The sequence below is a fragment of the Saimiri boliviensis genome, chromosome 5 (assembly GCF_048565385.1).
Source record: "Saimiri boliviensis isolate mSaiBol1 chromosome 5, mSaiBol1.pri, whole genome shotgun sequence".
In the NCBI taxonomy this organism is placed as follows: domain Eukaryota; kingdom Metazoa; phylum Chordata; class Mammalia; order Primates; family Cebidae; genus Saimiri; species Saimiri boliviensis.
In genome coordinates this window covers 60,318,684-60,340,853 of record NC_133453.1, presented here as the reverse complement: position 1 = coordinate 60,340,853, position 22,170 = coordinate 60,318,684, and the positions used below count along the sequence as shown (strand labels likewise).

The 22,170-nt window shown below is 36.8% G+C and overlaps 1 protein-coding gene across 5 annotated transcripts in view; it reads right to left on the bottom strand.

The window, feature by feature from the left end:
* Positions 1 to 22,170, bottom strand: part of ZNF385B (zinc finger protein 385B) — a 393,057-nt gene that overhangs the window by 181,411 nt on the left and 189,476 nt on the right. The window contains exon 1 of one of the 5 annotated variants that reach the window (XM_010351570.2): positions 241 to 21,725. The exons of the other annotated variants lie outside the window; for them this stretch is intronic. The gene's annotated coding sequence lies outside the window, so the exon portion shown is untranslated. Of the gene's footprint in view, positions 1 to 240; positions 21,726 to 22,170 lie in introns of those variants that run through there. 5 annotated transcript variants of the gene reach the window in all.

Below are 22,170 nucleotides of genomic sequence, written 5' to 3'. Positions count from 1 at the left end.
ATATATCTAGCCACTCTTGGCTGAAACCCAAGACCACTACAAGTAAAAACATAAAGAAGTCATGGCAAGTAATTTCTAACTATTATTTTGGTTAGTACTGTAGCATACTCACTAGCAAGAGTAGAAATAACGTCCTTGCTTTAGTTATACTATGCTATGCCTGTCAACACTGGGAATTGCCGGCAAGTATTTCAGGAAAATTTCCAGAGCTATTATTAGATATAATACAGACTTTCCTACCTAGTTTTCAGCCATGAGATCTCTGGCAGATGCCTCAGTGATTATAGATGCAGTAATGCTCGGCATCCTGACAGAGACAGCCTGTCCCAGGACCAGCAACAGCAACTGACTGGAATTTTACAGGGGAAATTTTTATTTTTATTTTTCAGATACTTCAACACAAGGACAAGGTCATTCCCAATGCCAAAACTTCTAGTTAAGTTTTAACTTTTCCTTATACATCAAAGTACTGAGACAGAGAAAGAAAAACAACACCCCAACCCACAGAAAGCCCAGTTACCAAGACAAAAAAAAAAGGTCTCGAAATTTAGTATTAGGAACTCTGGATGTCTAAAATAGTTTCAAATTGAACAATGTCACCCCTGAAATCATAGGTAACATTTATTTGGGACTTACTATTCATCAGGCATTGCACCAAGTGCTTTGTGGTATTTCAAGTCTGCCATATACTGATTTTACAGATGAAGAGGAAAAGGCAGTGAAGGGTAGCAAACTCGACCTGGTTGCAACTAGCAAATGTTGGGGGTGTGGGGCGGGGGCGGGGTGGGGACCAGACTTTGCCTTTCGGCAATCTAATTCCAGAAACAGATTGTTAATCATTCCTCCCTATTGCCTTGTGGTATTAGTATGTTTGAAAAAACTCTTGATCTTAAAGTTGGAGATGTAATAAAAATTAAAATCTTTGTTAGTACAAGAAAGAAAAACATTTATGCTTTCTCAAGTTTCTAAATAGATCACGAAGACAACACAGAATTTGGACTGGATTTTCATATAGCTGGCGATGTAACATTTAGATTTTTCCTATCACTTAAAACCAGCATTTATTTGCATATTCAAAACAGAGTAAATCAACAACGTTGGAAAAATTCTTCAATAGACTATATTAAAAAACAAATATGAGAAAAAATGGTTGATTAAGCCGGACGAATACATTACAGAGGTCTTCTGTACAACATTATACCTATAGTTAACAATACTATATTGTGCACTTAAAAATGTGGTGAGTGTAGATCTCACATTAACTGTTCTTATCACAACAAAATCAAATTAAAACAACAATGACAACAAAACCCCTAAGCCTATATCAACCCTTTAGAAGAAAAATGAAGAATTAATTTACGTTTGTCTTTAAAAATATTCTGACTATATCTAGAGAGACAAATATACTAAGGACAAAAAAAATTTTAAGAATTTTTGAATCTGACTCAGTAAGTTTGTTGTTGGTAGCAGTCCTGGTGTAGCAAATCTGAAACTATTTTTTGTGTGTTGTAGGACTGAGAAAGTAAGTAAATATGTTCCTTCTTACTTGGGAGAATGAAAATGCAAATATGAAATGTGGACCCAGCAGTGCTGAAGTGAAACTGATGGTAGGAGTATAACAACATCATACCATACAGCTATATTACTACTGTGTATATGTACACTCCTTCTATAGCCACAGAAAGGACCTAGAAGCAATGCCACTCCAGAAGCAATAAGCAAACCTACTATCTAGATCTGGGGGTTTCTGAATTCCATTCCCTCCCTACTAAAAGGGACCAGGGATAGGACCAACTTAGGCCTGAAGTAGCTCTATGTACATCTGAATGTACCATGGAGGATGTGCTCAAACTGATGAGGACAAGTCAAAAAGAAATAAGCCAACTCAGAAGGCTCTTGATGATGATCACATCTGGTACAATTTGAGTATCAAAGTGAAAAATTAAGAAATAGATTATAATACTATTGAATTGAGAAAAGGACAGGGTCAGTGGCTCATGACTATAATTCAAGCACTTTGGGAGACTGAGGCAGCCTGGTTGTTTGAACTCAGGAATTTGAGACCAGTCTGGGCAACATGTCAAAATCTCATCTCTTCAAAAGATACAAAACTTTATTAGAGCATGGAGGCATGTGCTTGTAGTCCCAGCTACCTAGGAGGCTATGGTGGGAAGATCAACTGAGTCCAGAAGGTTAAGGCTGCAGTGAGCCAAGATAGTGCCACTGTACTCCAGTCTGCAGACAGAGTGAGATCCTGTCTTTCTCACACACACACACACACACACACACACACACACACACACACACACGAGAGAGAGAGAGAGAGAGAGAGAGAGAGAGAGAGAGAGAGAGAGAAATAAAAGAAAAAAATGAGATAATCAAAAATGGTCAAAGGGTATGAAAGTTTAGTTTAGTTAGACAGGATGAAGTCCCAGAGATCTATCATATAGCATGGTGACTGTAGTTAATAATAATGTATTGTATACTTGAAAATTGCTGAAGGAGTAGATTCTAAATCTTTTCACCACAAAAAACAAGTATGTGAGTTGATGAATGTGTTAGTTTGATTAAATCACTTTGCAATATATACAGACATCAAAATATAACATTGTACACTATAAATACATAAAGTCATTTGTCAATTATACCTTAATAAATCTGAGAAAAAACAAAATTGTCATGTTAAAAATTACAGTAAAAAAGAAAAAGTGTATCCATAAGTACACAGTGATTCCAAAATGTTAAGGGTAGAGGAAGGAGGGAAAGCCAGGCAAACGAACTAATAAATGTAAAAGTCATGATAGAAATAGAATTTCACTATCACACAGTAATAGCCAGTTCAGGCAATGGTTATCAATGGATGCTAAAACCACTAGGGAAAAATCTGGGAGACAGAATATTCACACAATCTCAAAGTATCACTGTGTACATTATGTTTGAATTTTTAAAAAGTTTCTTTACAATGAAGAAATCATGCAGACACTATCTTTATCTTAACATTGCCAGCAATGAAACACATTGACATCTTACGTACTCTGAGAATGACACTGGGAAGGACACAGCGTTACCTGTGCAGATAGCCTGCCAAAAATGCTTAATCTTAATCTAATCATGAGGAAAGAATCAAACAAATCCAAAAGGAAGAACATTTTGCAAAACAAATAACCTGGATTTTTGAAAATGCAAATGTTATATAGAACAACAACAAAAAAAGTTGGAGAGCTGTTTAATTTAAAGGAAACCACAAAGATCTGATCATTAAATGTAGTACGTAATCCTGGATTGGATCCCAAGTTGGAAAAAAATTACCTAAATGATATTATTGTAGCAATTGAGGAAATAGGACAAGACTGTGTGCTATATAATAGTACTCTACCACTACCACTTTATCAATATTCCCAGGTATTTTGCAGAGAATGTTCTGGTTCTCAGGATGCGCATGCTGAAGATTTTAGGAGTGAAGTGTTTTGTTATCTGTAATAACTCTCAAATGATTCAACATGAGTATATATGCATATGAATGATATGTAAATGTATGAACAAAAGTATATGAAACATAAATCAACATTCAATAGAGTTCAAGAGAGTAAGAGAATAAATGCAAGTGTGGAAAAATTAATATTTAATAGAGTTAGATGAGGGAGTATATGGATTTTTTTGTACTATTCTTGCAGTAGGATATGGCTTGAAATTGATCAAAATAAAAAGGAAATTATAATGGGAGCCATTTAAATTCAGTTTGAAAAGGATGATCAGCAAATTGCTAAGTGGAAAGAACAAATGGCTGGGGAGTGATGGCAGAATAAAGACAACCACCACTTTGAAACAGCTTATGGGGAGCAGTGGAATAAAGTAGTGAACTCAGGAGGTCCCATTTGGTGTTACATTTGGTTAATGGAGTAAAAAGCAAAACTAGAAAAAAAATCTTAACCAACATATTTTAATGTTAGCCTGAACAACGTTTAGTTTCTTATCTGTGAACACAATGGTATGATAAACATCACCTATGTCAAACACATGGATCATTTGGTCCAAAATTATTTTTTCTGATTTCCAGTTTCAAAGTTATGAATGTAGTTTCTCTCTGAAAAAGATCATTTTCCCTGAACTTATATTATGCATCTATTAAGCACAAATTTTCCTAAATCCTCTTAAAATCTTTTTTTAGAGGTCTGTATCTACATGATTTCCACAATGTGACCACTGAATAAAAAAGATTATTTTTATTTGTTATATTTTATTTTCTGACTTAGAACGCCATAGGTTTTCCTTTGGGCTGCTTTTCAGAGATCTGATGAACAGGTGTGTTTGGTCCTAGCCATATGCTACAAAGTTCTCTAGTCTTCAATCATATTCCTTTGTTTTCTCAGCCTAAAGGAACAACATCCTAATCTTTTTAATCCGTCCGGTTATTGCTACTTCAATGTCACCCACTCACTTTTAATTGCCCTTCTCACACCTTCCCCATGGAGCTACATTTTTCTACAGGCAAAACAACTGAAATACAGACTTAAAAAAAAACTACTATATTTTTCTTTAAGTATATACATTTTAAAATATATATATATTTTTAAAAAGCAACTATATTTTTCTGCAGGCAAAAAAACTTATTTCTCCAAGTCTCTATGGAAGTTCAGGTGCATTTACAGTTTCATTTCCCAGACTTCGATAATTTGACAGCTTTTTTTTTCCCCTAATGAAATATAACTTTTGTTTGTAGCTGTATGTCAGCTTGTTAGTTCAAAGGACAAACTGTAGGACTTTGCTTGAAGCAGAAATGGACTTTTGGAAATTACCATTTTATACATATAAAATATAATTTAGCTTATCTGCCCCCATTATTCCTTAGCATGGGTGGGAACAACATGTGGCTCCTTTAGCAGCATCGTCTGTCTCAAAGTTTGATTCAATTCTAACCTGCAAGTTATTGAGTACAGCATCTTGCAAGGGGCTCTGAGAAACCATATGAAACCGAAGACCGATTTAGAATGAAATTGCGTTTTCAGAGCTATTGAAAACTGGTTTGAAAGAAAAAAATGTCTACAACAAACGTAACTATACTTATAAAGCCACACATCCTTAGTACCACAAAATCCTAATATTAGAACATTATGGAATCATTTGGCCTTGACTTCTACCTTCAGGTATTTAAAATAATAAGTGTTCTGAGATACCCTCAGAAGGTCTGCAAAGTGAAAACTATTTTCACAATAAAACTTTTTCTTCGTCTTTTTCACTGTATTGCCATTTGTGGTGATGGTACAAAACCAATAGTGTGTAAAACTGATGGTACCTCAGGAAGAGCAAAGGCAGAGCTGCCAAGCTACTAGTTCTCACCTTCACCACTGTATACTTAGAATTTTAAACAGAAAAGAAATTTATCTTAAGAATGTCCCTGGATAAATTAGTGAAAATGATTTATTTCATTAAATCTCAACCCGCAGTAAACATCTTTTGAATATTCTGTGTGGAAAAATGGAAAGTATGCACAAAGTATCTCTGCTGTGTATGGAAATATCATGATTGTCTCAATAAAAGCTTCTGAATGACTGTTTCAGTCGTGAGCTGACCCAGCTCCTTTTCTCATGGAGCAGTTTTCACTCAAAACAGCGATTCACAGACAAACTATGGCTATTAAGATTTGGATATTTGACAGACATTTTCTCAAAAATAAATGAAGTGAATTGATCACTTCAAGGGAAGCTTTCTTTTGTTTTGGTCAATTACAACATTCAGACTGTTTTTTTTTGTTTGTTTTGTTTTGTTTTTTGAGTTGAAGTTTCACTCTTGTTGCTCAAGCTGGAGTACAATGGTGCAATCTCGGCTCACTGGCACCTCCGCCTCCCAGGTTCAGGTGATTTTCCTGCCTCAGCCTCCCAAGTAGCTGGGATTACAGGTGGGTACCACCATGCCCGGCTAATTTTTTATATTTTTAGTAGAAACAGAGTTTCACCACATTAACCAGGTTGGTCTTGATCTCCTAACCTCAGGTGATCCACCTGCCTCGGCTTCCCAAAGTGCTGGGATTACAGGAGTGAGTCACCATGCCCAGCCAACATTCAGACTTTCTAGCAACAAGATTTTGAATAACTAATATTCACCACAATGAGCCTGGCAACCTCTCAATACTTAAATACTTTTCTGATGATACTGATGATGATATCAATGAATGTGATTTTTTTCAGTATTACATAAGGAAATGTATCAACATTTAGATGATCTGTGTGTTTCAGAAAACTAATATTCTTCAGATGATCAATGCAAGAAATTACAGAATCAAACATAGTTAAAAGATCCATTCAAAATGTAGATAGACCAATGCATTTAATATAACAAAATATGAAAATTCAATGAGACAGTTTCAGATTCCAGGTTGTTACTGAGGTTTAAGAAAGGACTACTCATCTAATTCTACTGTGGTATCAAACAGAATGAAATACTGCTCAATGATAAAAAAAAGGAATGAATTTTTTACACATGCAAAAACAAGGATGAATCTCAAAGACTACGCTGAGTGAAAGAGGCCAGTTTCAAAATGTAGTATATGGTATGCATCCATTTATGTTACATTCTGGAAAAGGTAAAACTATGGTGGTGGGGAACAGCATAGTGGTTGCCAAGGGTTAGGGATGGAGACACAATGTAAGTACAAGGGTATAGCACAAAGTAAGTTTTTAGAGTGATGGAACTATTTGAATTCTGATTGCAGTGGTAGTTTCATGAATCTATATATATGTGCTAAAACTCCCAGTTCAAAAAAGTCAATTTTATTGTTAATTAAAAAATGAAAAGAAATCCTATAGCACAATGTTAGCTTACAGATGATACTTCAATAAACGTTATGTTTATAAATGTTAAAAACATTCAAAATCCTGAGCACTACTCCAAATGTGCTTACTTAATCTGATTACCTGAGAAGATTCTACACTTATAAGCAAACACCCCCCATCTACAACTATTTTTCCTGATGATACTCAAGTTTAATCATATTTGAGAACTGCTAGTCTGGCAAAAAGAATATGGAAGCTGAAATCCTGGAGTTTGCTTCCAGTTTGGCTTCTAACTACTACGTAGGGAAGCAGACATAATCCATTCTACCCTCACTGTCCTAGATATTTTGAAGCTCTCTTTGTTAGTGCTGCTGACATTCGATGAAGGTAATGTTAGCAGTTCACCTGCTTGCCTTGAATGATTGCTATCTTCAGCCCCTGTGCCAAAAATTTATACCCAATTATCTCATTTAAACCTCAGAACAACCCTACCAGTTAGGCTACCAAATTTTATGGTCATATGGCTAGACTGCAGTCAGACCACAAAATGCATGCACACAGCCACTGTGCAAAACATGCTTTGCATTGAAGTTATAAACTTGTTGGTATTTACCAAAAATAGATGTAGCAGAAAAGCTGCCTTTTGTCTTATTTTCTATAAGTCACCAATCTCTTAAAACTCAGTTTAAGAGAGAGAAATATTTCAAAGTTTCTAGTGAAAGACACTCTCATTGTGAAAGTTCAAATCAAGTTGCCAACTATTCCAAAGATAAATTTGGAAACTTTTTATTCCTATAACTTCCTGAATTATAGGTGGTAGGGTTCAGGCATTAGACTAAAATAAAACATGAAGAAAGTCTCAGCCCATCACCTGATCAATTAAACATCCTCATTACTCACAGACTCCATCACTCACTGTGTCTCCTTTTTCTTATTTTCCTAAAAAATGTCCCTTTGAGGAGGGAAACAGCACACACCAGGACCTGCCGGGTGTGGGGTCGGGGGCTGGACCTGGGGGAGGGATAGCATTAGGAGAAATACCTAATGTAGACGATGGGTTGATGGGGGCAGCAAACCACCATGGCACATGTACACCTAAGTATCAAACCTGCACATTCTGCACATGCACTCCAGAACTTAAAGTATAATAATAAAAAAAGTAACCTTTTGAGCATCTCTCTGACCACAGTGTGTTTGAAATGGTGATTTCACTTTGTAAAACTTCCTTTCTTACAGTCCCATCTTTATATACTTTGTTACATCTCATATAGATCACATTATTTAACGTTTGTTATAAACTGTTTTAAAAATGTAACATATATACACACTATAATTTCCCATTACTATTTATTGGCAGGAAGATGGCTTCATGCGGAGGCAGTTTCATCCTTCTGTAGAATTCTTGTCAGAGAAGGAGTTGTCAGAATTTTAATGGCAGAGAAGTTTGTGAAAAACATTAAAATGCCACAGGTACACTCCAAATTACCACTTTATTAGACTCACAGCAAATGTACGAAGCGCCTAACTGCAATGTGGCTCAGCATGGCAGCTGGAACAAATTCTGTCACTTCCAGAAGTCATGTATTGTGACACCCAACCTTACAAAGCGGAACTTTGTAATTTCTGACAATGTGGTTGAGAAATGCTAAACTTTCCAGGGCTTTTAACCCATTTTTTATTCGTAACACTGGGGACTGCTGATATAATTAAGCCTTTGCTATCAAATAATTCTCTCTCACTCTGGAGAAAGAACCACACATCACATACTATCTTACATGTATTTTGATGTGCTTAGTAATAAAATAACTAATATTGACTGAGGTCTACCTAACAGGCCATATGCTACAGGTTTCATATGCACTATTATATAATGTAACAAGGAAGAGTTCTGAGGTGGCTCCTGGGAACCAATTACTCTTAAGACGCAAGCTTTATGGTTCTCCCAACACAGTTCATGAAGACTCATAAAGTGATAAAAGCCGGGAGACTGCTTATGCCATCTGAAGTGCTTTCCAAATCCTCATCTCAGGTCCTAGCTCCTGCATCCCTTCCTCTGTGGAGCATTCTTTTCTCATGAGCCCAGCCTGATGTGTGCTCTCCCCTCTGGAAGTCCTGGAGGGCAGGGCTCAATGATGGATGTCAGTTGAGACCTCTAGAATCCAGGCCTGTGCCCCCTTTCCCGATGGGGACGATGAAGGGCAGGCCTTGTGAAACTGTACTTTTATTCATGCCCACATGCACATTTCTCTCTGTGGAGGTCACAGGTTTTCATATGCTGATGAGTGGCTCATAACCCTGGGGAAGTTTAAGAACCACATAGAGTCTAATCTGTCTCCTCCTTTCTGTTGCCATTCCCACCTCAAGCCAGCTTCTTCCCCCAAATGCTGTAATTATCTCTGGCTGGCTCTCCTGCCTGTGTCTACCTCGCCTGTATTTTATCTTCCGCAGTGCTGCCAGAGTGATCTTTTAAAAACCCAAACCTGATGTTGTACTTAACTGTATCCTGTTACCTACTTAACAGTATGTTTAGCACAGGAGGTGCTCAATAATATCCACTGAATAAATGAATGAATAAATGAGCTCCTGCTGACAACTTGAGCCCTCAGCCCAGGACCCAAAACAAATCTTCCTGACTTGCTGCTTGTAAAATCTTCAAGTTCTCTGAGCCTATGGGCTTGGCATCATATTTGGTGTAATGAAAGAAAGATAATTTAACATGCCAAAATAAAATCATATCCTCCAACTTGCAAAAGTGAGTACATTTATAAAAATGTGCTCCTAGTTTGTTTGTTTGTTTTTTTTTTTTTGATGGAGTCTTGTTCTGTTGCCAGGCTAGAGTGCAGTGGCACAATCTCAGCTCACTGAAACATCAGCCTCTGAGGTTCAAGCGATTCCCCTGCCTCAGCCTCCTGAGTAGCTGGGATTACGGGCACACGTCACCACACCCAGCTAATTTTTTGTATTTTAGTAGAGAAGAGGTTTCACCATGTTGGCTAGGATGGTCTTGATCTCCTGACTTCGTGATCCACCCACCTCAGCCTCTCAAAGTGCTGGATTACAGGGAGGAGCCACCTTGCCCAGCCAAAAATGTGCTCGTAGTTTAAGTGTCATGGATAAACAGATTACAATCAGGTCAGTAGGTATGTGATTTTTTGAGTTTGTTTAAAATGGCAACAGTGTCCTCTTTTGGGGAAAATTTTCCAAGATCTACTGCATGAATAAATTTATGAACTATTTAATATGTAATCAGAGACATAGATAAAGCTATACCCCATGGGCAGCAAACTTTTAGGAATTAAAATTTCATACAAACATTACTTTGGTTATCAGTGTCAGATGTCACAGCTTTGACTTTTAGACAGAAACAGACTGCCTGCCCTCCAGGTCAGGCTGACACAAACTCGCCCAGCAGCACAAACCTCCCACACCATGTTTTATCTATATGTGAATACAGCACACAACAGCTGCAAACTTCTACTGCAGTCTGCAGCATCCCCCAGAGACAATTGCCTATGTTCTGTAGTTAGCATGAAAGAATCTAACAAACCTTAATGTGGCTAAAGTTGTCCCCATACTATCCTGGAACTCTCAAATTCCCTGAGCCCTAAAGCTCCTTTAATCTTTTTTGGATACATAATATTTGTAAATATTTATGTGGTAGATGAATATTTTGTTACATGCATAGAATGAAATCAAGCTATGCTATGGATGTCCTGAAGTGTCCGGCCTATTGATACTTAGAGCTATCTAGAGCCCTCCTACCCAACCCTGGCCATAGGCCTATATACCATACTGCTGAGTCTTGATCCTGAGTCTGATCAGGAGATCACTGAGCTCTAAATAAGAAAGAAGTGATAAAAGACCACAATCTCCTGCCTTAGTGACTATGGTACTTCAATAGCAGCTACACCAGAAACAATAAAAAGAACAGGTATATGGCTAGGAGTTCCCAGGGATAAGGAAAACGAGGAGAAGACATTCAGGCACACAGAATGTTCCTATAGGGTTCCTAAGTTAATGACTACCTACATTAAAAAGGCAAAACATACACTAACAGCATCACTAATGACTGATTACTCTCACTGGTGGGAAAGAGACTCAGAAAAGAGAGATGAGGTTGTCTAAGCCACTTTAGTCATCAAAACATTTAGTGATTCTCTATTTTTTATTCCTCCTTTATCATTATTCAAATTAAAATACTGGCAGACAATGATCTTATAAGAAATCACTCTCTCCTTAATTTTCTTGAGTAATTCCCTTCTAAAGTTTTTAGATGGAACAGAACAAGGTATGGTCTGTATCACGTGGGGTAGGGGATCCTCGGGGACTCAGAATGGGGGATCAGAACAGAAAGAGAAAGGTGACTGTGGCAGGAGTGCCCAGCATGAGGAGTCAGGGCCTCCAGTGGACAATAAAGGTGTCCACACATGGGGACAACCCGAGCGGGATGAGGAGGACGTCCATGCTGGGGGGTGGGACTCAGTTGGCCATGAGGTATTGGTGCATGGGTGGAATAGGGAGGGCTTCCACATGGGAGAGTGGGGAGTAGGGTTTTGGCAGCCCCGTGTGATGTGTCAGAGCCCAGGTGGGAGGAGGAGGCATCTAAAGAGGAAAGGTGGCAGTGGCAATAAAAGACAGTTACATAGGGGTGTTGATCGATTCCGTGAATATATTAGGATAATGAGAACCAGCTTCCCACTCTTGGAGAAGTAAGTTATAAATAGGGAAAGGGAGAAAATAAGAGTACATTCTGTGGTGTCAGATTGGAGGTATCAGTATAAAGTCATGGTTTTCAACACACACTGGCAGATATAAATGGAGGTAGATGTGCATATGTTTGTGTATGTGCATGCACATATATACATTTGCTCCCAGCACTGGCCACTGAGAAGGTTTGAGAGCAGCAACACCCCCCCGCCCAAAAGCACCCAAATCTTGGTTTCCAAATACCACTATCCATTGCAAACAACCAGGACGTCTTAGAGAAAAGGCTGACATCAAGACTGGGATAAGGAAAGTACAAAATGAGTCTGAAATGTCTTACTGTGACAGATAGCAAGGAAGTGCTCAAGAAATGACAAGTCCCCTGAGTCAAAAGTACACTGGAGGCAGCTTGAAGGAACTCCCTCTGGACCAATCCGGGACAATTTGTACATCAAAATAATTGATGATAGTAAAGGGTTATAGCTCATCGAATAAAACAGGAAACCATCATCCATATGGATAGAAATAAATGAATAAATGGAAAGTTTGACAAAGAATGAGATATTTATAAGGTTTCAAGTACTTCTGCACAAAATGCTATTAATTATAAAGGATGAGAAGAGTAACTCCATGGTAGAGAATCCTGGAAAATATCACCTTTAAGAAGAGATCAAAGTGAACATAATCAATAATGAGAGAAATAAAATTACCTGAAATATGATAGGATACAGTAAAAGGAATATAGTATCATTTTCATGATATTCCTACCAAAGATACATAATCTGAAGTCAATCAAGGGGAAATATCAGGAAACACAAACTATTCAGCAATTTTCAAGAGTCAAGATCATGAAAATTAAACACACATGCATGTGCGCTGAGGAATTTTCCAGACTAAAGAAGACTGAACACACATGACAGTGAAATGTAATCAGTGATTTTGAAATGGATTCTATAACTACAAAACATATTATTAGGACACATGCCAGAACCTGAACGGGGTCTGAGGATTAGGTATAGGATGTATCTATGTTGATTTCTCTATTTTGATGACTGTATTGTTGTATAGGAGATTGTCTTGCTTATAAAAAGTTCATACCACAATGCTCCAGGGTGATAGGGTAACTCACTTAGAAAAGAAAACATTCTTACTTCCATATTGCAGATTTTCTGTAATTTTGAGATTCTTTCAACATTTTAAATTATCTTATGTGGTAAATACGTCATCCAATGAAAAGACTACAAGATGATACGCCAGATATAGTACTAAGTAAAAATAAAAAGGTGTAGAATATTTCATATAATAAAAATGTGTATATGTATATATGTTTGCATGCCTGTATGTTTTCAGTTTTGATTTATTTTTTTTTTACTCTGAAACAAAGCACAAAATCCATTAGCAAAGTATGTTTGGGGATATTAAGATTGGAGGTTTGTGGAAAAGTAAAGAAAGTTTTGCTTTTTGTTACATTTCTTTCCAGATTCTTAAGTTTTACCATGTTACATTTTGCTTTCATTTGAAAAAAAAAAAGTAGTGTTAAGCTTAATAAAGTACATTCAGTACAAAATACATTTTAAGAACATAATTCCAATCATAAGACCTGTTTATGTTTCCCAGTATTAGCACCCTTCCTCTTCCTGCTAAGAGAAAAGAAATGTCATGACTAGAGACCCGGTGCTCAGCACAGAGCCTGGCACATGGTGGGAAATACTTACATATGGTTAAACAAATGCATGAGCCAGTATCTCATATACAGAGCCAGTTCACGAATAGGTGATTTCAACAGTTTTGAAGCACCTACCTGTGCTTACTGCCATGTATGTAACATATGGACTACACTCAAAACAGTTCTTCTCTAGGAGATTCTAGAACACTAAGCAAGTAAATGAGAGATTTCACCTGGAAATATTGGGTGCATGTATATATTTTGGGAAAGGATGCATGTATTTGAAGTATGAGAAAAGGACATAATTTTGAATTAACATTTAGTTCCATTATATCAAAGTTTCATGTTTAGGACACTAGTCCATGGAGAATGTTTCCTTCATAAATAAGGTTTATTCAGAGGAAATCACAAAAATAGGTACGTATGAGAGAAAGTGACATATATTATTCAAGACAAGGGATACTTGGAGACAAATGAAAGCCCAAGTAAAAGATACTATGAAATGCTGAAAGGATAACATGATATCCTTCATGCTTGCGCTTGGTGCAAAGGCTGTAGGGTTTTATTATTGAAAGAGGAATCCTGTAACAAGCTGTCATGTGGAGAGTGGCACTGTGCCTTTGGCAGTCATTTAGTCACATCAGTAACTCACATTTATTCCATACAGGACAGATATTTCACTGTTTTTATCAGAAGTAGAAGAAAAGCAAATCAATAAGGTAGGGTGGTGAGAAACCAAGACACAAAAGTCTTTTGTGTTTATCTATATGACATTATGAATTTTCTTCGATTCAATGTGTCACAGCACAAGACTTAGCTGACTGATAAGTAATCCTATCCCTGCCTGACCAGTTAAGAGGCATTAAATCCACTAGACAATTGATACAGTTATACCCTATTACAGTGTAAGAATTTATTAAGACAAAATATCATAATAGTTATCGTCAGCATCAAAATGGCAAACATTTGGAAACAATGCCTTTTTATTTCCCTGTGCAACCTGTATTACTCAAAGAAGAAAGGGCATGCATTACTTTAACTGCATAATATAAAAGATACACATAGATTTGTTTAAATAATTCTGACTTTAATGTCTTCGGAGTACATGTTTTCTCCTAAGATTTTTTTTTATCACGTACAAAAATGTGTCAAAAGGGTAAAATTATACAAGTTGTCTTCAAATTAGGTAACTGACACAGGATACATTTATTTTTCTATACTGTATATGCTATATTTTGAAAGAAAATGTTCAATATGTCTTCAGGTAAGGGATCAATAAATGTAAAGCAGTGCACTCATCCAATGGTTCATTTGAAACAAAAAGTTGGTAGCAAACACTGAGAATGTCCAAAAAGTCCAGAAACAGGAAAATAAGATGTTTCACTTTTTTAGATTAATTATTTGACAAATGGCTTTACATTTAAAGGTCCTTCACTGGAAAAGATGTCTGGAGACAAAACACACCAACCATAATATTTTAAAATATAACCAACATACTATATAAAAATAAGTTTATACTGTTTCCAGTTCCTTGAATACACTGTATATTCTACAGTATATAAATACTCAATGTCTTTCACTACAAATAAAAAAATAAAACAAAACCCCAAATTCCAGTAAGATAGTCCCCCAGACTGAGTTTGAGAACCCCCAGATATGGATCTGCACGTGAATAAAGGAGAATCTGAATGTTACCATGCAGAATGTTACTCCTTGGTGTTTGAGTGCTAAACCATCTGTGTGATAAGCTGCTATTAACAAAGTCAGAGCAAAGGTATGAATCCAGTCTCTATGGATGTCATGGTGAACCTGAAGAAGACTATGCTGCTAACGGAAAATGGCTAAGATTCATTTCCTTTATCATTATCAGGGACACCTTTTCTCCAGAAAAAAAATGGAAAAGAGAATCAGAAAGTGATGAAAAATAGGAGTGTTTCTTTCTATCACTTAGAGAAGATAGAAAGAACCAAACTGTAGGCCAAAACTATAATTCCAGAGAAAATTTTTAGTCTCAGATTAAAAAACAGAACTGAGCTCCATTTTTAATATTGCAGAGGATCAGAAAACTCTTGTCTAGACAAAGCATTTTAAGATGTAGATTTGGAAACATGAGAGGATCTATTTCCTACATAGCTATAAAGAGTCCATAGTTACAACCGTTAAAATACACAAATAATGCTAACTATTTATAGGGAAAACATTTCATGATGTGGTTTCATTTTTCACAGTTTCAATAAGTATCGTCCTGAAGTATAGGCTGTAGGGACTAGTAAAAAGTACATGTCTAATGATCTCTAAAAACATAGTTTCTTCTGAGCTCCCTAATTCAGAGTCACATAGTTTATCCCAAACAGTGTTAACACTGTGCCTGAATTGTTCTGTGTGTATTTCAAGGGGTTGAACAGTTTGTGCCAATGGATTCCGGGAAACCCTGCTTTGTACAAGTGAGTACTTACAGGATTCCCATTAAATAGAAGCACACATTACTAGCAGTGAGTGTTTAAACTGCTCATCCAAGCAGCCAGGAAATTGGGTGTTATGGTTACTATCACAACTCTCATAGTCACCTCCATCCAAAACAATGGAATCATTTGCTAGTCTCGTGCTCTTGACACCTTGCCATTGTAGTTATTTGCATATCTGCCTTCAGCTAGATGAGCAGAACCCCAAACCCTAAGATAACTTACTGATTTCTCAGTCTCTACATATACTAATAATACCAGATGCTCAGAACTAAATTTTTGCATGAATGAATGACTGATGCAAAATTGAGTACTATAAACACTTTACCTATTGATTTGCTCATCTCCATTGTTTAGAATTGAGCAAAGCACCCCCCAGAAAACATCAGAAGATTGAGGATTTCTAGAAGAGTCTCTGAGTTCTTAAAGCCATAGTTTAGGCACGGAAGAAAAAGATGGTTACGGACAGGGGTCTTTTCTGCTTCATTTACCTTGATATCCTTGGGGCCTTTCTAACATTGTAGTTAGCCCATAATATATGCTCAATAAAAATTTGTTAGGCAATTGGCTAAAGTAATGATCATATCTTTTCTAAATGCACAGAAGAATGAAAATAGTTAAATTAGAACTAGGAGCTGGAGCTGCTATAGACAGAGCACATCAGGAGATATTGAAAAAGCATGTCAAAATGCAAAAGGACAAGTTGGGACCATTTCTTTTAGGAGCCAACAGATCTCCCTCACAAGACCCTATGCACTACAGCTACACAGAAAAAGAAAGAAGTCAGGGTATTTCTTTGGAGTTCAGTTTGTGCCTGCATTCTGACAACGGCCTCTCTCTAGAAGAATAGCTCTTGTTGAATAGTTTCCATCCAGTCTCCAATTTCAGCTCTTACTAAACTTAGGCAACTCCATTACCTCCCCTTCCCTTTCAGGAATGGAGAGACTTATGGCGGGTCAGTAAGTACCTTAACATCAGCTACTCACTACTCTAAACCTGCCCACATCTCTGCAAGTAGGTCCTTAATGAAATCCTAATTGAAAATCTGAGCTATTTATGCCTTCAGCGTTCTGTCAGAACTCTGATACCACATAGAAGAGAGTCAGGCTCTGCTACTTTGTAAGAGACATAGAACCAATATAGCAGGAAAAAAAATCAATTATCAAGCCATCTCTATTTCCTCCTATCACACTGAAGTACCCTAAAAGACCCAAGAGAGTTGTAAAGGAGAAAAAAAGACAACATATGAGCAGCAGTGGTGAGTGCTCTCTCATTCAACAATACCTCAGCTAGTGAACAAACGCAGACCAGTCAGCGCCTTCTCCGCGCTAGCCTAGGCCACTTTAATCTTTGTAAAGGAATGAAAAATAGTTGACAATGTTTCTCCAAATTATTTTTGAAATATTTCCAGAGAAAGACATAGAGATACACAACAATGAGGAGAAACAAAAATAGTTTTAATAGAGAAGGGTCATGGGTCTGGCTCAATTAGTTTTTTAGTATATTTCACAGGAGGAAGCACCTTGGATTTGCTGACAGAGGTGCAAACAGAATAAACGGATGGATTTAGGATCATTTTCCTAAGTCACCAACATCACTTATTTCCCACCAATGGCACTGAACCTTAACCTAAAGGGAGTTCCCACATGAAAAGACTGCCCTTGTTTAAAATATCCTGTGTATTTTATACAGGCACACAGTGTCTCCAACATGACAGGATAATGGAAGCCAAGAGGGGAGAAGTAGAATCGCAAAAATAGAGTAAAACTTTAAGAAATCATTTTGTAGAGGAAGTGACCCAATGGTTAGAAGCAGTCTTGAGGAGCCAGGATGAAAACCTCGGTCTCCTATTTCCTATCTCCCCACCCACTTCCAGGGCAGGAGGATAGGCGCCTGTCACGTGGGCCAAGGCTCTTGTCCAGCCTACTAGGTGGAAACAGAGGGAAGCAGAATAAATGTTTGGAAAGAAGATTGTATTTTAATTCAAATTTTCCTAGATGAGACATCTTGATTAAGTCACTTTCCTGTCTTAACTAAAATAAATAGGGATAGAGGATACCATATTAATTCTTTATGATACTGTAGCTCCAAGTTCAAGTACGTGAACATCATTCTAACCTCTTGGGTATGTCACTTTTAGATTTCCAGGTTTGGGGAAATTATTTCACTGGGAAGTTCTCAAAGGAGTTCTGTTTCAAATCTCTGCTAAAATATGTGCCTCTTACTATCTTGAAAACTCAGATTCTTTCACTGAAATGGCAGTAAGTAAACGATGACAATACTACATAAATTAGAGACTACCAATAGTGCACTGAAACTTCCAGGATGCCATTTAGTACGCATGTGTTCTTAGCCCAACTTGCAGCCTAATGGCTTTTTAAAGTCAAAACTTCCATAGTCCTTTTGGAGTATGATATTTTAAGGCATATGAAGACAGAATCTGAGCCAATATATTTTATTACAAATGAGGCTCTTGGATTTCTCACATGCTTTTGAAATATGACATTTGTCTACCCTGGAAAACTCTGTCCTTTCAACTCTCTGGAAAGCTAGGGAAGGTTTTGAATAATTATATCACGGATAGTTTTGGATTCCGCTACTTGTGGGCTACTTCTGCTGGATAAATGTGTTGCCTCCATGTAGAATTCTCTTAATACTGCTTCTCAAAACCCTGTCTTTTCTACTGTGAGTCAAAAATAACAAAGCCACACTTTGGCATGGAGAATACTATTCTATAGTTACTTATTATTAATGATTGCTAGTACAGAAAAGGGAAAACATTGTTGAAGAGATAAATTATCAAAAAAGAAGACAAGCAGAAAAGGCAATGGAAAATATATCACACATATCAGAGTTGCCCATTTATTCTACTTTACCAAAACAATGGTACAATTGAAGCACTTCTCCTTCTCCATTGGAGTTTTGTCTCTAGAGGTATTAAATATTAATCTTATAAAGAAAAGAAAGCAAAAAAAAAAAAACCTGGAAACAATGTTAATAGGTTAGGGTTTTAAGAGCAAATCACAGAAGCAGAACAAGTACTTGGAGAAAAATAGAAAGAGAGGTGGGGTAAATTGTGGACACTCCTTTTAAGGAAACAAAATTTTCCACAGAGTTGCATTAATACTTAAATAGTACTAACTCCACATGAATTCTCAGGAAGAAAAACTACTTCTTTTCAATTAATTTATCGATCCTACAATTACATGCCATGAATATCTAAAGGCAAATATATTTACCCAGTAAGGAGATAAGGGAATAACATTCTAGGCAAAAGTGATGTCACAAACAGATGGGAATTCTGAATAACACTGAGTCACAGTTCTAGGGGAATAAAACAATTACTTTACAGCTAAGTGCAATGTAGTATTTAAAGAAAATGTATTTTAATAGAATGTTCAGGATAATTATTCTACATTTAACAGAAATTACACTAGTCTAGATATGTTAATTTGGATTTTATTCTGTTTTTCATTTACGTTAATAGCTTTGGTTACTGGTTTAAAAGAAATATCAGAAGTTTATCTTTCTTTTTTATGACTAGATTAACATTTGTCTTAGAGGGAGTTCTGCCCTTCATGGACAATACCTTTACCTCCTAAATCTAGATTTATTTTTCTATAGTAAGTTTTAAAGCCAGTATTTGAGGTAAAAAGGCACAACACATAAAATTATAGCTACTCACAGGCATGCACTTATTATGCACTAGGCAATTTGCAGAAAGTTTTATGTATATTATGATTAATCTTTATGATATTGGAATTCTCTCAGGTGGACATTTTGATTCCCAAGTAAACCAAATAGAAGAAAACTGAAGCTTAAAGAGGGTAAGTGATTTGCCAAGGGTCACGGAACATGTAAGAGGTACAGCTGGATTCAACATTAAGTATATCTTTTCCTCAAGTCTTTCCTCTTTACTTCCTACTAAAACTAAAAAGAGTAATGGCACAGCAGCGGATCATATTTGATGTGTTAGAACATAAATACTGGTATCAAATATAAGTACGAAATCAGGCCTCAGTTCCTTCATACTGAAAACATTAAGAGACAATTCAGCAAAAATTCAAACTGCAATCTCACAAAGTCCTTTGATATCCTCATCTACAGCAGTGTTAGCCTTTTTATTCACTGTTGCCCTCCTACGGGGCCTTCTTAGACATTTTTCTTACGTGTCTCCCATGAAATTTTAATACTACGGCTAAACCATGCATCTATGTACCATATGTGTATCTGTGCTCATACATAAAAAGAGAAGTTTTTTTGCTCCCAGAAATAATTTTTTGCCCGTTGGGGGCAATGAATATGTATGATCTAGAGATTATACCTCTATGTTTCTCCAAAAGCTTTCAAGCCACTCATTGCTTACAATTGTATGGGCTTAGAGCTTTAGATTCTTAGCTTAAATTGTTCAGTGTGCTAAAATGCAAATACATAGAAAATGTTGATGAATGACAACAAGCCATTTCTATCCTGGTGTAAAATAGAAAATCAGAAAGGCAGTTTGATAAGGGAAAGGAGGAGAATGTGAGGGCACTCTGTATTGGGGCAGGGGAAGAGAAGAGCAGAGAGCCTCTGGTGTTGAAATGCCTGCGTCACAATTGTGCTTCAGTCTAGTCCCGTTGAACATATTAACACAAACCTTTGAAGAAAAGATGCTAGCTCCTATTCATGATGAACAAGAAAACTTAGTCATAAGCCACGTTAGTGGCCATCACCCTATTATTGTGTAAATATTAGGTTTCCTGCTTGTAAAGAATTTGCTGTTTGGTTCCTTTCAGGCCTGTTTGCGTATTCCCAACTGCTGTGGCCAAGAATAAGTAAGTTTATGTAACGTTCCAAAGAAATTGCTCAACACCGTGGCTCATTTTAACCAAGGTATGAATAGAAGGCAGAGATGAATTCACAAATACTTCTTTCACATGCACTGTAAAATATAACTTTTTACTCCTCCTGGCCAAAATGGTCTTAACCATTGAAGTAATTATAGCTCACAACTATAATTTAGAGTTAGACCTGGTTGACTCTAAACTCACACGGGAAAATAATTCAATCATCTTACTGGAACACTGAAGTGAATAACTGCATAAAACCAAAACGATTTCAGCAATCCTAGAAAGTATTGTGAATCCAAATAGAAACAGTCAATAATTTAATAAGACAGTTGATAAAGTAATTTAGTAAGACAACAATTGCCTACCATTTATTGGTTAAAGTATTACACTTGACACTTTATAAATATTACCTATTTAATCTTTACAGTAATCTTTAATATTTGTACCCTCATTTATGAAGGAAATGAGTGCAGAAAGGACAAGCAGTTTTCCTGAAACCACTTGGAAGTGGAGGAGAAGGGGTGTGAACTGCCATCATCTCAGGCTCATGCTTTGCCGCCTCACTACAGTGAAATGATTGAAAACTCAAGTCTGCAAACTTTCAATTTTCAATCAAATGGAGGGAATCTTGGGCACATGAAGAGGTCGTGAGTATGGTATGAAAATATTTTATGATTCTGCATGTGAAAGGCTACTGCACAGATGATTTCAACTGCAGTATGCCTTTTAAAAATATGTATGTCTTAAAGGTGGATATTGGAAATATGTATGTCTCCAAGGTGGGTATTGGTCAGAATTTTCTTTGAAGGTCATGAAACATGCATGTGTCAGGACCTTGGTAAATGATAAGAAAATGGTGACCATTTCACACAAGTGTAGGTGCTCTTTCCAGAGGCTGGGATCATTCTCCTAAATCACCAGCATCACTTATTTCCCCATCAATGGCACTGAACCTCATGACCCAAAGGGAGCTCCGATGTGAATAGATTGACCTTGTTTAAAATATCCAGTGCATTTCATACAGATATACAATGTCTCTAACATGACAGGATCATGCAAGCCAAGAAGGCAGAGTGGAATTGCAAAAATAGAGTAAAACTTTAAGAAGGTGAAACCCCGTCTCTACTAAAAATACAAAAAATTAGCTGGGCATGGTGGCGTGTGCCTGTAATCCCAGCTACTCAGGAGGCTGAGGCAGGAGAATTGCCTGAACCCAGGAGGCAGAGGATGCGGTGAGCCGAGATCGCGCCATTGCACTCCAGCCTGGGTAACAAGAGCGAAACTCCGTCTCAAAAAAGAAAAAAAAAAAAAAAAAAAAAAAAAAAAAAAAAAAAAAAAACTTTAAGAAATCATTTTATACAGGAAGTGACCTAATGGTTAGAAGAAGTTTTGAGGAGCCGGAATGAAAACCTAGGTCTCCCATTTCCCTGATCAGTACTCTTCTTCAGTTATAGTACTGTTACCAGGTAGAATAATGGGCTTGAAATTATAGCAAAACTTGATCTGCAAATACACAATAAATTACAGGCTTTCTCTGTGCAGATTGACCTAATAGTTAAGTTATTTAAATGCATTGACAACAAAGTAAAAGTATCATTTAAGGTAGTAATATAGCTATCTTTACTATATCCCAAATGGGTTATCAAACATTCCTTAAAAAAGTTCCATTCTGTGTGTGTGTGTGTGTGTGTGTGTGTGTGTGTGTGTGTGTGTGTGTGTTTCAGATGGAGTTTTGC